This window comes from Panthera leo, chromosome D1, assembly GCF_018350215.1.
Source record: "Panthera leo isolate Ple1 chromosome D1, P.leo_Ple1_pat1.1, whole genome shotgun sequence".
In the NCBI taxonomy this organism is placed as follows: Eukaryota; Metazoa; Chordata; class Mammalia; order Carnivora; family Felidae; genus Panthera; species Panthera leo.
The window spans coordinates 81298645-81312668 of record NC_056688.1 but is presented as its reverse complement, the minus strand read 5'-3'; the positions used below and the strand labels follow the sequence as shown (position 1 = coordinate 81312668).

The 14024-nt window shown below is 38.4% G+C and overlaps 1 protein-coding gene across 4 annotated transcripts in view; it reads right to left on the bottom strand.

Moving 5' to 3' along the window:
* The window catches only part of ANO3 (anoctamin 3), a 184780-nt gene that overhangs the window by 44477 nt on the left and 126279 nt on the right, over positions 1-14024 (bottom strand). The window lies entirely within an intron of this gene.

Below are 14024 nucleotides of genomic sequence, written 5' to 3'. Positions count from 1 at the left end.
AGAGAGACAGCATGAGCAGGGGAGGGGCAGAGAGAGGAGAGAGAGAATCCCAGGCAGGCTCTTCACCATCAGTGCAGAGTCTGATGCAGGGCTCAAACACATGAAACTGTGAGATCATGACCTGAGCTGAAAACAAGAGTTGGATGCTTAACCTACTGAGCCATCTAGGAGCCCTGAAATATTCCATACTTTTAACAGGAGAGGTGGCTATAAAAGTTTGTCATTTTCGAAAGTGATCAAAACATATCTACGGAGATTTCATTGCATGTAAATTATACCTCAAAAGACCAAAAGACCATATTTTAGAAAGTAAGTAAATTTTGAAATACCAAGTGATGAAAAATATCAATGGGCTTGATTCTTACGACAACCCTGAAGTTTCCCCCAGGTTTACAGCAGGAGGCTCTGAGCTTGAGTGAGGGCCTGAAAAGGAAGCGGGATTCTGGGAAGACCGTATCTCATTGTACAGCCAATTTCAGAGCAGATGCAAAACCCAAATTATGAACTTGGGCAATTAGATGGGACCTGAAGAGTAGGCTGAACCTTAGGAAGGCTTGCACGGTACCCTGACACAACTATATCAAATAGCCATGGAAAGAAGAAAGGGTATTTACATATGCCAAGACCTGAGAAAAAGGGTGGAGCGGAAGCATCCTGCTGAAGTGGCCTCAAGGTCCTTTCAAGTAGGTACAGGTGTGTGGCCTAATATAAACACAGCAGGAAAGACTGAGACTTACCATAAACTGCAAAGTGCTCAGTCCATCTAAACGCACCCAAACTTCAATAATACATAATCAAATAAACCACCACACTGCCCTGAGTCATCAGCAAGATATGTCCCACTGGCTCACATTTTGCCTCCTACACTAAAAAGTAAATTCTAAAAAGTAAATTCTAGATCATGACATGAGCCAAAGTCGGACGCTTAACCGGCTGAGCCACCCGGAAGCCCCAAGGTCTTCTGACCATTTATATTTTTTAAAGTTTTAATAATGTTTACTTATTTTGGAGGGAGAGAGAGAGAGAGAGAGCGAGCATGAGCAGGGGAGGGGAAGAGAGAGGGAGGCACAGAATGTGAAGCAGGCTCCAGGCTCTGAGCTGTCAGTACAGAGCCTGAAGCGAGGCTTGAACTCACGAACTCCGAGATCAAGACCTGAACCTAAGTCGGATGTTTGACCGACTGAGCCACCCAGGTGCCCCATGCCCATTTCTTAAGTGAGTTGTTTGTTCTTTGGGTGTTGAGTATCTCTTGATAGTAGAGGATGAGAGGATGAACTGGCATCTAGTTCAGGATTAAATAACTGGTATGGGAATTTCAAGAAGAATTAGGAGTCTTCTAATCAGTGACTTCTAAAAGAGTATATTATAAGCCATGAAAGTGACAAGCAAATATTCATAATTTTATTGTAATTGGTGGTGAAAATTTTGGCATGCACTCATGTGGAAGGACAAAGGAACAATGGCTCAGAATGAGCAGGGTGGCAGAGACCGTGAGATGGTAAAGAGGACAGGGAGTATATTAAAGTTTCTCAATGTAAAAGTGAAAATACTTTAAAAATGAAAATGTATAAAGGAAAAATAATTTCACCTAGAACAAAGTGTCAAAACAAATATAGATGTTGATGAAGTTATAGAAAGTTATAGTATATTGTATATATATGTGTATATATATTGTGTATATATGATAAGTAGCTAGATAAATCAGATATATTATAGTTATATATACATAGTGCCCAAAAGAAAATATGCCAGGTTTTAACACTAATTGTCTGTGGGAAATGGATTATAGAGCAGTTTTATTTCCTACAAAGTATACATTGTACAAGTTGTACAACCACCTATGTTCTTTTTACCCTTCCGTGTGTAGAGTTTATCAACTCTTCCTCTTGGTCCTGTGAAACTGGGTTGCAGATGGGGGAGGAAGATAAGAGGCCTCCATTGGAGAAGGGCATTTTGTTATCAGGGCAAAGTCAGCTTTCACATGAGTCATGGAGGTAGGAGGAATATTATGGAAAAGCTGAGGATGATGTGGCATAATTCTGTCCCTCGGCAAGTATACATTGTGTTTATTTTTTTTACTCCTGCCTCTGACTATAGTGACAGTTTTCTCCACTTTAAAAAATTTTAAAATACACAGGCTGCATCTTGAATTTCCATTTCCTCATGTCTAATTCCAGTGGCTTCCCTTTGTGATCTAAAGCCAATGGCACAGAGTAACAGAATCGTAAAGTTAAGCATCTCAAAGAGGTTAGATTCTATATGTAGTTTTCTCCATTATTTCAAATTTCAGAAAATAAGGCCCAGAGTGGTTGACAAGCATCACTCACCTTGTCTAGAAATCTGCCAAAGCATCTACAACACTTTACCTTCTTCTACATCTGCTTTCATCTACACTTAGAAGTTAAGTTTCTAGAGTTTCTTTCTTCCTTAGAATTTTTAGTGTTTGGTACACTGACATACTCAGTTAATGTTACATTGAACTGAATTAAAAAAAAAAATTTAAGCTTATTTATTTTGAGTGAGAAAGAGAGAGAGAGCGTGTATGGAGAGGGGCAGAGAGAGAGGAGGGAGAGAATCCCAAGCAGGCTCCACGTTGTCAGCACAGAGCCCAGTGTGGGGCTCTAACTCATGAACCATGAGATCATGACCTGAACTGAAACCCAGAATCAGACGCTTAACTGACTGAGCCACCCAGGTGCCCCTGATCTGAATTTTTGAGTGGAATCCAGTGATTGTGACTCCAACTTCTGGTTAAGTGCTCTTTCCATTATTCCAGAGGTTTTCAAATGATGCTCCATGGAGATATGGGAAAAGAGTCCCATAGAGAAGTCCCTTCTATACCTGTTTTATATATTAAGCAATTAAGTTCAATTTGATTTGGAACAGTTATTATTTAAAAAGCTTTAAAAACGACTTTACTACATTCAGGGGGTAGGAGCTCATGGAGAAGGAGCAGGGGAAAGAGGTCAATCCCCAGCACAAACGAAGTTAAATATGTCTGAATACAGAGAGCAAAAAGGAATTCCAAGTATTGTTTTCATCAGAAGAGATAAAGATTTAAAGCCTTCTCGAAAGAAGACCCGCTGAAACAACAGTTTATCAGAGCAACACTTCTGAGATCGCCAATGTAGATAACATCCAAGTACCACTAAAGACTCTCTTCCACTCCCCAGATTTATTTTCAGTAACATCCTCAAGCATAATGTGCCTTTCCCACAGAGGATTGCAACATCACTATACATGAGGTAGAAATAGAAACCTCACAGAACAGGTTCTACCATTAGCAGAAGGGCCTCGAATGTGGAACACTTGATGTGTCCATGCCCAGAGAAAGCTACTTTCTCCCCCGCCTCCCCGCCTTAGCACCTTACAAAAATATAGTTCATGGAGTTCTTTGCATAACTATAAAGTAGGCTAATCAATAGAAAGACCTTATAAATATGTGGAAGTGACAAGATTTGGACTGAACTGTACTTGACACTGTGCCTTGGGAACTGGTTAGTCAGGACTTGCTTGTCTTGTTAAATTTCCTCTTTGTCTAAGGCCATCACGTCTCTCTTTAATTTTACTTCCAATTTCCCTCCCCTCCTTCTTCCTCTCTAACAATACTAAGTAGAAAAGAAAACAACAAACAACTAGGTTCTAAGAACATGGTAAGGCCAGCATTGGAACCCTAAGCACTGACAGTCTTCACCAATTCCTAAAATCAGGCTTGATAGGTTTTCCTCTAGGAAAATGCATTTAGAAGTAAGAATATACACAGAAACAGCAACATGCTATATTAAGATGCCAGGAGAACTCCCACGACAATCTTGACCAGAGCATACTTTTTGATGTTGAGTCCCTCTAAAGCTACCTCTTCTGTCACTCAATATGGTATCGGCATTTATGTATACACATTATAGTAGCATTTGTTCAAATTTAAATGGATACTTTCAATTGACTTGCTATAAAATTGGGAGTCCACACAAATAAAACCTCGTCAGCATTTGCCGCATAGTTTTCTAAAATATAATAACCATTTCAAGCACAGGACTAATTTCTTTTAGGCCCTTTCTTCATCTTACCATTCAACTATTTGATACACTTAAATTTCCCAATTCTGCTGGACATTTTCTGATTACAAATATAAAAACACCAGTGCAAATAACTGGACCAGCACCTTGCCTGGTTCACTTCTGAAACAGAGGTGTAGCAGTGCCTGCTTTATATGAAGCTTTCAAGAAGTATATGCTGAATGAAGAAAATAAAAGAAAGAAGGAAATAAAAGTCATCTACACTCTCACCATTGATAAACAGCTATAATTAAATTTTTGGTAATTCCATCCAAAGTATTTTTCTTGAACAGTATATTTATGACTGGTATGTACCCAAAGGTATGGTCACACCGGTTGTTAATTTATGACTGAAAAAAGAAAAAAACATGCAGTGCCTGGGTGGCTCAGTTGGTTAAGCCTCCGACTTCAGCCCAGGTCATGATCTCATTGTTCCTGGGTTCAAGCCCTGCGACAGGCTCTGTGCTGACAGCTCAGAGCCTGGAGCGTATTTCAGATACTGTCTGTCTGTCTCTGTCTCTGTCTCTCTGCCCCTCCCCAACTCATACTCTGTCTGTCTCTCTCTGTCTCAAAAATAAATAAAACTTTTAAAAAATTAAAAAAAAAAAGAAAAAAGGAAAAACAAATTCATAACTGAGTCTCTGAAATGCCTGACACCCCTTCATGTGCTGGCCTGACCTCCCCAGGAAAGCTTCACCAAGACAGGATACCTGACCAGTTAATCTCTGAAATAGCTTGTGGCCTCCAACCAAGTGATCCAGAACTAAGGTCTGCATTCATTTTAAGCTAGTGCCAGAGCCCTAAACAGTGTTAAAAATTTGCCTTTCCCTTATAATTCCAATTTCCCTCAGGAATTGGGTAGAGTTCACTCAAAACCGTGCTTGGCATGACCAGTGAATGACAGCAAGTATAAAATTGTGTTTTTTTTTTTTTTTTTTTTTACATTTTTATTTATTTTTGAGAGAGAGAGAGAGAGAGAGAAGTTGGGGAGGGGCAGAGAGAGAATGAGCACAGAATCTGAAGCAGGTTCCAGGCTCTGAGCTCTCAGCATAGACCCCGATGCGGGGCTCGAACTCACAAACTGTGAGATCATGACCTGAGCCGAAGTCGGATGCTTAACCGACTGAGACACCCAGGTGCCCCAAATGACAGCCAGTATAAAAGAAATGAGTGGGGTGTCTGGGTGGTCACTTGGTTAAGTGCTGGACTTTGGCTCAGGTCACAATCGCACAGTTCATGAGTTCGAACCCTGCATTGGGCTCTGTGCTGACAGCTCAGAGCCTGGAGCCTGCTTTAGATTCTGTGTTTCCCTCTCTCTCTCCCCCTCCCCTGCTCACACTTTGTCTCTCTCTCCCTCTCGAAAATAAATAAATAAACGTTAAAAAATTGTTTTTAAAGAAATTACTAACTTCATTTTTATAATAAACACAACAAAATTTATCTTCTTGATCAAGTTACAGTGATCTTAAAAAAAAAACACAAAAAACAAAAACACCTAGGAAAGGCAATGTGGTGCTAGACAAAGAATGTGGTTTGGAGTAGGCATGTTCTGGGTTTGCAAGCTGCCTATATGCCTTTCTAATTGTGTGACGAATGACAGGGACAGAAGCTTAAGTAACGACAACTCTCCATTTTCACAACTTTGAGAGTAGTAAAATCATCTTCATAGGGGCGATGAATGAATTAAATGAGGTGCAGTTTGTAAGTGGTCTAACTATGCTTAATTCATTTTAATTGTATAACAAATTTTAATAACCAATTTTTTTCAATATTCTAGTGTCATACAGAGGAAATTTTATATATAGACAAAGTTCTTGGTTTCTACTGCATAAAAGATATACAATATAAAATATACTTTATAAAATTGAAACATATTGTATATCTTTCTGCAAGAAAAATAAAGATATTGTCACTCTTTATATTTAAATTGATTCACAAATTCAGTCATAATCAGTTTCCAGATACTTTTCACCTTTTGCCCACAACCTAGCAAACAACATACTGTCTGTCCTTTTTCTTCTTTTGAGTTTAAGACTGTAAAATTGCTTCTAGAGTAAATATTTTAATTCAAAACTTATTGGTTTTGAGAGTCCATTCATCTATTCCTAAAGAGAGTATACAAAAAAAAAAAAAAAAAAAAAAATGTGTTGCATCATAGTCCCAAAGAGGAAGAAGAGAACTAGCATTTACTGAGCACTTACATTGTCCCAGACTTTGTGCTTGCTATTTTTAAATTAACCAATATCATTTCCCCAACAACCCAGGTAAGTTAAAATGTTATTGATCTCATTCAGTTGATAAGCAAATTGAAGCTCTTGCAGGTTAAGTTACCTAAGGAAGACATTTGGCTGAAATCCAAATCCAAATCCAAATGTTGACCTTTTTCTTGCCAACAGCAAAATGACTCCAAATATGGTTTGGGATAGAAATTTTTGAGCTACATAATTTGCAGCATCCTTCTGGGAAGAAATTAGCAGCACAGATGAAAATGTTTAAGCAAATTTCTAATAGATCTAAATGAGATGGAGAACTTCGGGAAGGCTCACTGCTCATCCACTCAGTGCTCCATCAATCAAGAGTCTAAAGTTCTTTGACCTGAAATCCTTTCTGTTTTTGTTGTTGTTTGGAGCCTAAAAATGATTATTAACCATTCTCTTTTCTTTTGACTGCCTCTACCAACACAGAAATCTCTGCATTGGTCTCTTAGAGGACTTTTCCTTTGCAGTAAAACTCTAATAAGACTTTGATACATGCTTATCACTTAATTATCTGAAAAGATACATTGTTTTATTGGAACACTATATCTGAATTTGTGGAGACAGACATGCACAAACAAACATAATGCTTCTTGATCCACAATTCAAGCGAATATTAAAGTAGTCAAAGAATAACTGAATTGTGTATATTTATAATTTTGTCTAAAAGTTCCCTGTAGATGCAGCCAGAATCTCTGACTTCTTCAAATACTGGATGTAGAGTGGCCCTGAGTGTTTCTGACAGTTGACTAATTGACTGTTGAGTCAGGGATACATTTAGTTTGGATTTAGTAAGAGACATTTATGTGGCTTGCAGGCACTTCCATAAATTTTTCAAGATTATTAACTATCTTAATACAGCAATGAATTCTGGGGAAACTCCTTCCCCTTCAAATGCTGACACTTTCAGGTGCAAGGCCAGGAGTTGTATGGAGAGGTGCTCTATGGCGTCCAGCACTGATAATGCAAAATAATTAAGATATGAAGTACAGGAGCTAGAAAATATGCCATGGGAAATTATGTTTACATTTCCAACATATGTGAAACACATCTCAGACATTTTCAAATTTGCCACAATATTAAAAATACATGACATTACCGATAATGAGTTCTAAAGCTGAAATAAACTTTTCAAAACTATCAATAAAAAAGACTATCAATCAACCATGCTAGAGGAAGAGGAAAGACTGCATTATTCTTCTACACGTTCTATGGAATATTTTTTAAATGTCATATTAAAAGGTACTTTCATAAAACACAGACAAAAAATGTAGAGCAAAAAGCATGTGGGAAGTTAATTAAAATATTGTTACCTTTCTGAATTTTTATGTTATGTATTTGAAGATTTTTTTAATTTGTAAATTTGTGATTTTTTTCCCAGGTTAGTTACTTTCATACCTTATTTTGTATTCATATTTTTGTATTATTTTCTTAGAATAGCTTCGAAAATTGTGTGCCTTCTTCTCATGAATAGCTGTAACGTATCACACACATATGTGCCAGCCATCCTGCTAAATGTTTCACACATGCGAACTTATTAAAACCTCACAACAGCTTCATGTACAAGAAATTATTTTTTGGTTGCTATTTTACTCCTCCCAGATGAACTTGACTCTGTACCCCAGGTCACTCTGACTCCTAAGCCAGGGTTACTGATTTCAAACACTCCTTCAAAGGACGGGATTTTCAATGATCCTAGGTGTCCTTCTTTAAGGGTTCTGTCCTGATTTGCACACTTTTTTTTTCTGTAGCTAAGAGCTCCTAGGAACTGTCAGCTTCGTTAAATGTAACATGTTTTCATTGTTCTCTTCAAAGTGTTTAAGGGGCTTAGAGTCCTTTGAATGGATGAAAAATCCACTTGTCATTGTTATTTGCTATCCGTGAGCTTGATTTCGGAATTCCCTTCAGGTCATGGGTAAGTTTCCTTTTCTTCTGCCCTGGGTTCTGAGCCAAGAAACAAATTGAGAACCTTCTTCAGAGTGTACAGACCTAGCCTCGGCCTCTCATTCTCTCCTCGCTCTGCCCCTTGCAAGGTCGTGGCTCAGCACTGAGGATACTCAGCAAATAAACTCTGTGTGCTGTTGCTGCCATGGTTATTATTTAGCTATTCTAGCTTTCTAACCAGAAAAAAAAAAGAGATGTCAGGATTTTCTAATTATCTGCCTTAATATTTAAGAAAGGATTAATAGATTGATCTTTTCCTAAAGGTGGCAAAATAAGTTATATTATGAATCTGGCAGTTTGTCCTTTTATTATATGTATGCCTTTTCGTAACTTCATTAAGTCCTTATAAAAATAAATTGCCTAGTTGATTAATGGAGCAACAGTCATCTAAAGTGATAAGGCTCTGTAATGAAATCAAGGCTCTGAAAGAAAGAAACTTGTTTAATGGTATACTCCTCCATCCAGGAATGAATCCGCTGTGCAGCACTTCTACACAACAGAGTAGAATGTACATGTTAGAGCAATACCATTTTCCAGCAGGTTGCCACTTGCAAGGTTGAGCAGTCATTTGGGGTGCTAGGCATAAGAGGCTTCACTTCAGAACTCTTCTATGAGCACGAGTATAGAGGGAGCCCAGAACTCTCCATCTTGGCAAGATGCCCCTATGTCTGTATCCTACGCATCCACCTTTTCTCCTGTCATCACTCACAATTGGGTCCCATCACCGTGCACCTTAACTCTGTTCATATCAGTTACCTAAAGAAGACCGGGATTCCAGATCATCCTTTAACCCTCAAATTTTCGTTCTCTTGTTTTAGGGCAATAGACATCGCCTTTGTGATCATCTCCTATTCTTTCTCAACACTCTGAGATACTTTCACTATACCCTCTTGTGTTCAAAGTCATCGACAGTAATGTCTTTTGTGTCCCCCCACCTTCTTGCTCTAACCGAAACCTGGGACAACCCTGAAACCCTAATTTCCATGCAGCATTCTCAGGTAATAGCTATTTGTCTCCCATACTAATCGGGACTGAAGATGAGGTGGTGAATTTCTTGCTCCTCGTTGCTGCTTCAAGACCATTTCCTCTCCCTCCTCGTTTAAAGGTTCACAGATTTGAGTCTCACATTATCAATCCATACTTTCTACTACCTCTCCTAGTGGATGTCACCTACCATTGGACACTTCTCTAGCTTTTCTAAAGATTGTTAAATTCTTGGCTCAGTGTAAATCTTTCAGCAGGACTCCTAAACTAATTCTTTGAAATTGCAATATACACAGATCATCTTTCTAGGACCTTGGCTCTATCTTAAAAGTTGTTTTCTCCTACTCTATTTCACTCATGTACTCCCATAGCATACTTTTGATCAATGACTGCAAACTCTCTAAAATCTCCAATTATCAGCTCCATCCTCCTAGCTTACTCTCCAAAACCTCCAATTCCAATAATCCTTTGACTCAGATTTTCAATCCATTGACTCTTGACCTAGATTTTTCAGTTCTCAGCCCATTATATTTTGACTGTCCTTTCCTTCCCTTGTGCCCTCACTTTCCTCTTTATGATTCTAATCGTCTGCCATTATACTCACCCACTTGTGTATACCCTCAGGGTTCTGACTCTTGTCTCAGCTTATCATAAACTTATAGTTTTATCAGACCCTAGTTAAAACCAATGCTCCATCTGTATCCTGTCTATCTGTATCCACGCACACGCTCCTGTCTATCTGTATTCACGCACACCAGCATCACTGGAGGAAAATATAGGTATGCTGTGGGGAGTTGATTTGTTTTAAATTAATGATTTGACTGGACTTGTGCCATGCTGTCATACCTTCTCTTTCCCCTTTTAACATCTAGCACATACACTCCTAACACTCTCAGTTGCAATTTTGCTGTCTACCTCATTATTATAAAGAAGGTGTACTGAGGTGCCTGGGTGGCTCAGTCTGTTAAAAGCATCAGATTCTTGGATTTCAGCTCAGGTCATAATCTCATGGTTTGTGAGTTTGAGCCCCACATTGGGCTCTGGGCTGAAAGCCTGGAGCCTGCTTGGGATTCTCTCTCTCTGTTTCTTTGTCCTTCCCCTGCTCATCATGCCCTCTCTCTCTCTCTTTCTCAAAATAAATAAACATCAAAAAAAAGTATACAGAAAAAATTACCCACCAAACCACATCTACCCACAATTATCTACACTTTTGTGCAATAACGTCTACACTCTCACCTGCTACAACAGAAGATTTATGAACACATAGTTAAAATGAACTTTTCTCACAAACTATCCACCAACTCTTATTGCTTGCTGAAGCAAACTGTTCAATAATGTACATGTACAATCATACAAAGATGCCCAAGAACTATCCTCAAGTGAAAAAAGAAAGCAGATTTCATATCTGAATGAGCCAACAATTGGAAGAATATCCTAGGTAGAGGAAAAGTGAGTTTACAGATGTCTTATACTTACTATTTTCACTGTTTTTGTTATTATTGTTAATTATATTCATTTGTTTGTATACTTATTTAATTCATTCATTTATACATTTATTGAGAATTTAGTCTGTTAAAGGAATTACTCTAGCTCTGTGGATAAAGCAATTGAGAATGCAGACAAAAAATGCTTGCTTTCATGAGTTTTCTAGTACAGGAACAGACAATAAACAGCAAAAATAAGATATAGGGGATGTTAAATGGTGATAAGTGGTATGGGTAAAATAATGCAGGGAAAGGAGATAGAATAGGTCAAGAAAGGAGGGTTGTAGACTTTATAAGGTGACCGTGGAAAGCCTCTCTGTCAGGAAAAAAAATCAATTAAAATTGGAGAAAAATTATTTCATTTTCATGCAATTATCATTTACTGAGTATATTTACTATGTGCCAAGGTATGGACATGAACACAAAATAATTCAGCATGTTTCCATGCTTAGTTGGAATCATCTCGACTTCTATTCGCATTGGTGCTGAACCTTTAATTTCTACCATCTCTAAACAAAAATTATTATAGTTAGGACCAATGGAGTCCTACTAAGTGTCAGGTAATGCAGAATTACTTTCCCTACCTTATCTCATCGACTCCCCACAGGTGACTAGGAGGTAGGTGGCACTCTTTCTATTTTACAAATAAGAAAGCAGTCTTGGAAATATGATGGTGATCAGGCTAGCTCATGAAACCAGTAAGTAGCAAAACCAGGATTCAACAAGGAAATTATGACTTGGTATCTTGAGCCTTTCCTACCATGCATGCTTCTCTCTTGGTGATTATGAGCCAGGAGTACCCAGCCAGAGGGACAGCCTCAGAGTTCTGGCACTGAATAAAGATTCAGTAGGGCTACCTTATGCTTATAAAGTCTGGTAATATAGGCAGACCATGCCGGCAGTGGTAATGCTCTAAGGAGGTAGTGTTTGTTTTTAAATTGTTTCCATCATCTTTTAGCAATACCCCCCACTCTCTTTCTGGCTTTTTTTCCCTTTGATGGAACTGGCAGGGGAGAGGTGCCCCGATTTATTAGGGTTTTCTTAAATCAGGTGTTTACAACCTTCCCTAGCTCCTGGTTTATGTAAGTATGCATACAAGTATGTACACCTGCATATATGTATATGCTATGTCACAACTTCTACTTAACAAAGGACATTGTTGTAGAATGTCCTTAGCAACAAAATGGAGCACTTAATCTTTCCATAAAGATACAGTTAAATGAAGAAGATCATATTATAATGCCATATGACTCAGGAAAAAAAATAAGCTTATATTAAACAATTGTTAGTGTTATCAACCATAAGGAATTTCCCAGTCATCAATTTCCATTGTATCTCTGAAGAATATCATTAAATTATCCTCAAATAATATAACCATGATGCTGCTTGTTTAATTATTATTCAAGTATTTCTTTTTCTTAAAGTGCCCATGCCCCTAAGGAGAGACAAAACATAAATTCAATTTATATCTTGTTTCAAACTCAGAACCTGCTATTAATGATCTATTGCAAAAAATTTCCTTTGTGTGACATCAGCATCAGGCATGTGATGCTATAGGATTTGTATATATCTTTTTTATACAAATAAAATATCTTTTTTATATTTTGGATTCAGAGCAATCTTTTAATTTTATTTGAGGCATGGTCCCAAGCTACATTCTGGTTCCATTTTCCGACCCATCGGTGACAATAATGTAACTTTGTGTTCTAGAAACTCCACTTGTTATCAGTTCTACCATTTCAGACAAACAAAGGTTTGCTTCTTCCAGTATATATTACGAGACCTAATGGGTGGGAAGCAATTGGAGAGTGCCAGATGAAAGGTACCATAGTAGGTTAGTACAAAAAAAAATAGGTAGGGCATCACACAATGTGTCATCTCAGCTGGCTTGGCTAATAAAAGTGCCAGCTAATTGTCTCTTACGGCTGTTGAGTCCCTCTGGAGAAACGAGGGCCAAATGGGATTGGTCTTACCTAGAACATGGTGTATACCTGGAAATGTATCTCATGGAGACTTGTTTGTTTGGCAAGAAATTACATTTTAACTCCAACTCAGGTGATTTCACAAAGATTTCTGATCACAACCAAGTGAGCTAAGTAACCACTGAGGTGTTAAATATATGCATTATTTTTATGTTATGACTTTACTTCCAGATGTGCTCATGACAGGAAGGGTAAATAGGGTTTACATCCGGGGTCATTTTAATCAATTGGTGATGGCTGTCAGGAGAGCAGTGATGAAGAGGATTCTGAGGCCATAGGTAGAGTCTCCAGAAAAGAGGGTCATGGGAGATGACTTTGACTCTTACACAGTGAAAGCAGACAGGTATAGCAGAAGTACCTTATAATTTCCATGCCTGGTATAGGCCATAATTACTATGGTCAAGTCAGAAAGTGGTAATGATATTCATATACATATCTAGGAAAATCCCTACGGGTATGGCACACCCAATCCTGCCAAATCATGTTCAGTTCTCTCAATAGACATAAAATATTTTTTCAGTTGGATTTTTTCCTAGTAACTGACTAATCTGAAAATAACCAAATGAATTCTATTAAGCTATTGCTCAGTAACCAGTTGCTTGATTTAATTTAACTTGCTTTTCTTCATACCAGTGCAGACACAGCTTAAATATCTTTTGAGGGAATGTTTTTTAGGGGTTGGCTTAATTCCTAATGAAACTCTGAAGGGGCCTTTGGGCTTCAGAAAATTTAAAACTATAGCGTTACCTTGTTCTCTCCCGGGCCAATTAACTGGGTAGATTCTTTGCATTCAATTTGAAGCTCCTGTACTCCAGCTAAAGTTTCATTTTCTCTCTCAGCAGTTGGAAACCTATCTCCTTGAACAACAGAAACTAAGCATGAAACTTAGGCATACTGAGCTCAACGGGCCTTGGCGCTGGCCCCCAAATACTGGTGTGCAGAATATCCCAGAAACTACAGTTTCACTCGGCTCCCTTTCATAAGCCGTGGAAGGAAGTGAAGGAAGCATGCCAGGTTGTTATTCAACTCCCGTATTTAATCAAACATTGCCCGGGCACTTCTGAAACTCTTCAGCTCCTAAATTGAGAGTAAAAGCAAAGAGAACACAGGATGGAAACTACTTAAACGTGAAGGCTCTCAGGATTACTCAGGATTGTGTGGCCATTCTCCCCAAACTCCTAAAGTCAGCAAGAAAGCCCATTTCAGTCCCGGTGGTTATTTCTAACCGAATGCTTCACAGCTTTCTCAAGGATGCCAATACACATTCTTTCACTTTGTGTTAAGTGACCGACTGGTGCCCTGCACATGAGGCCCCTCACT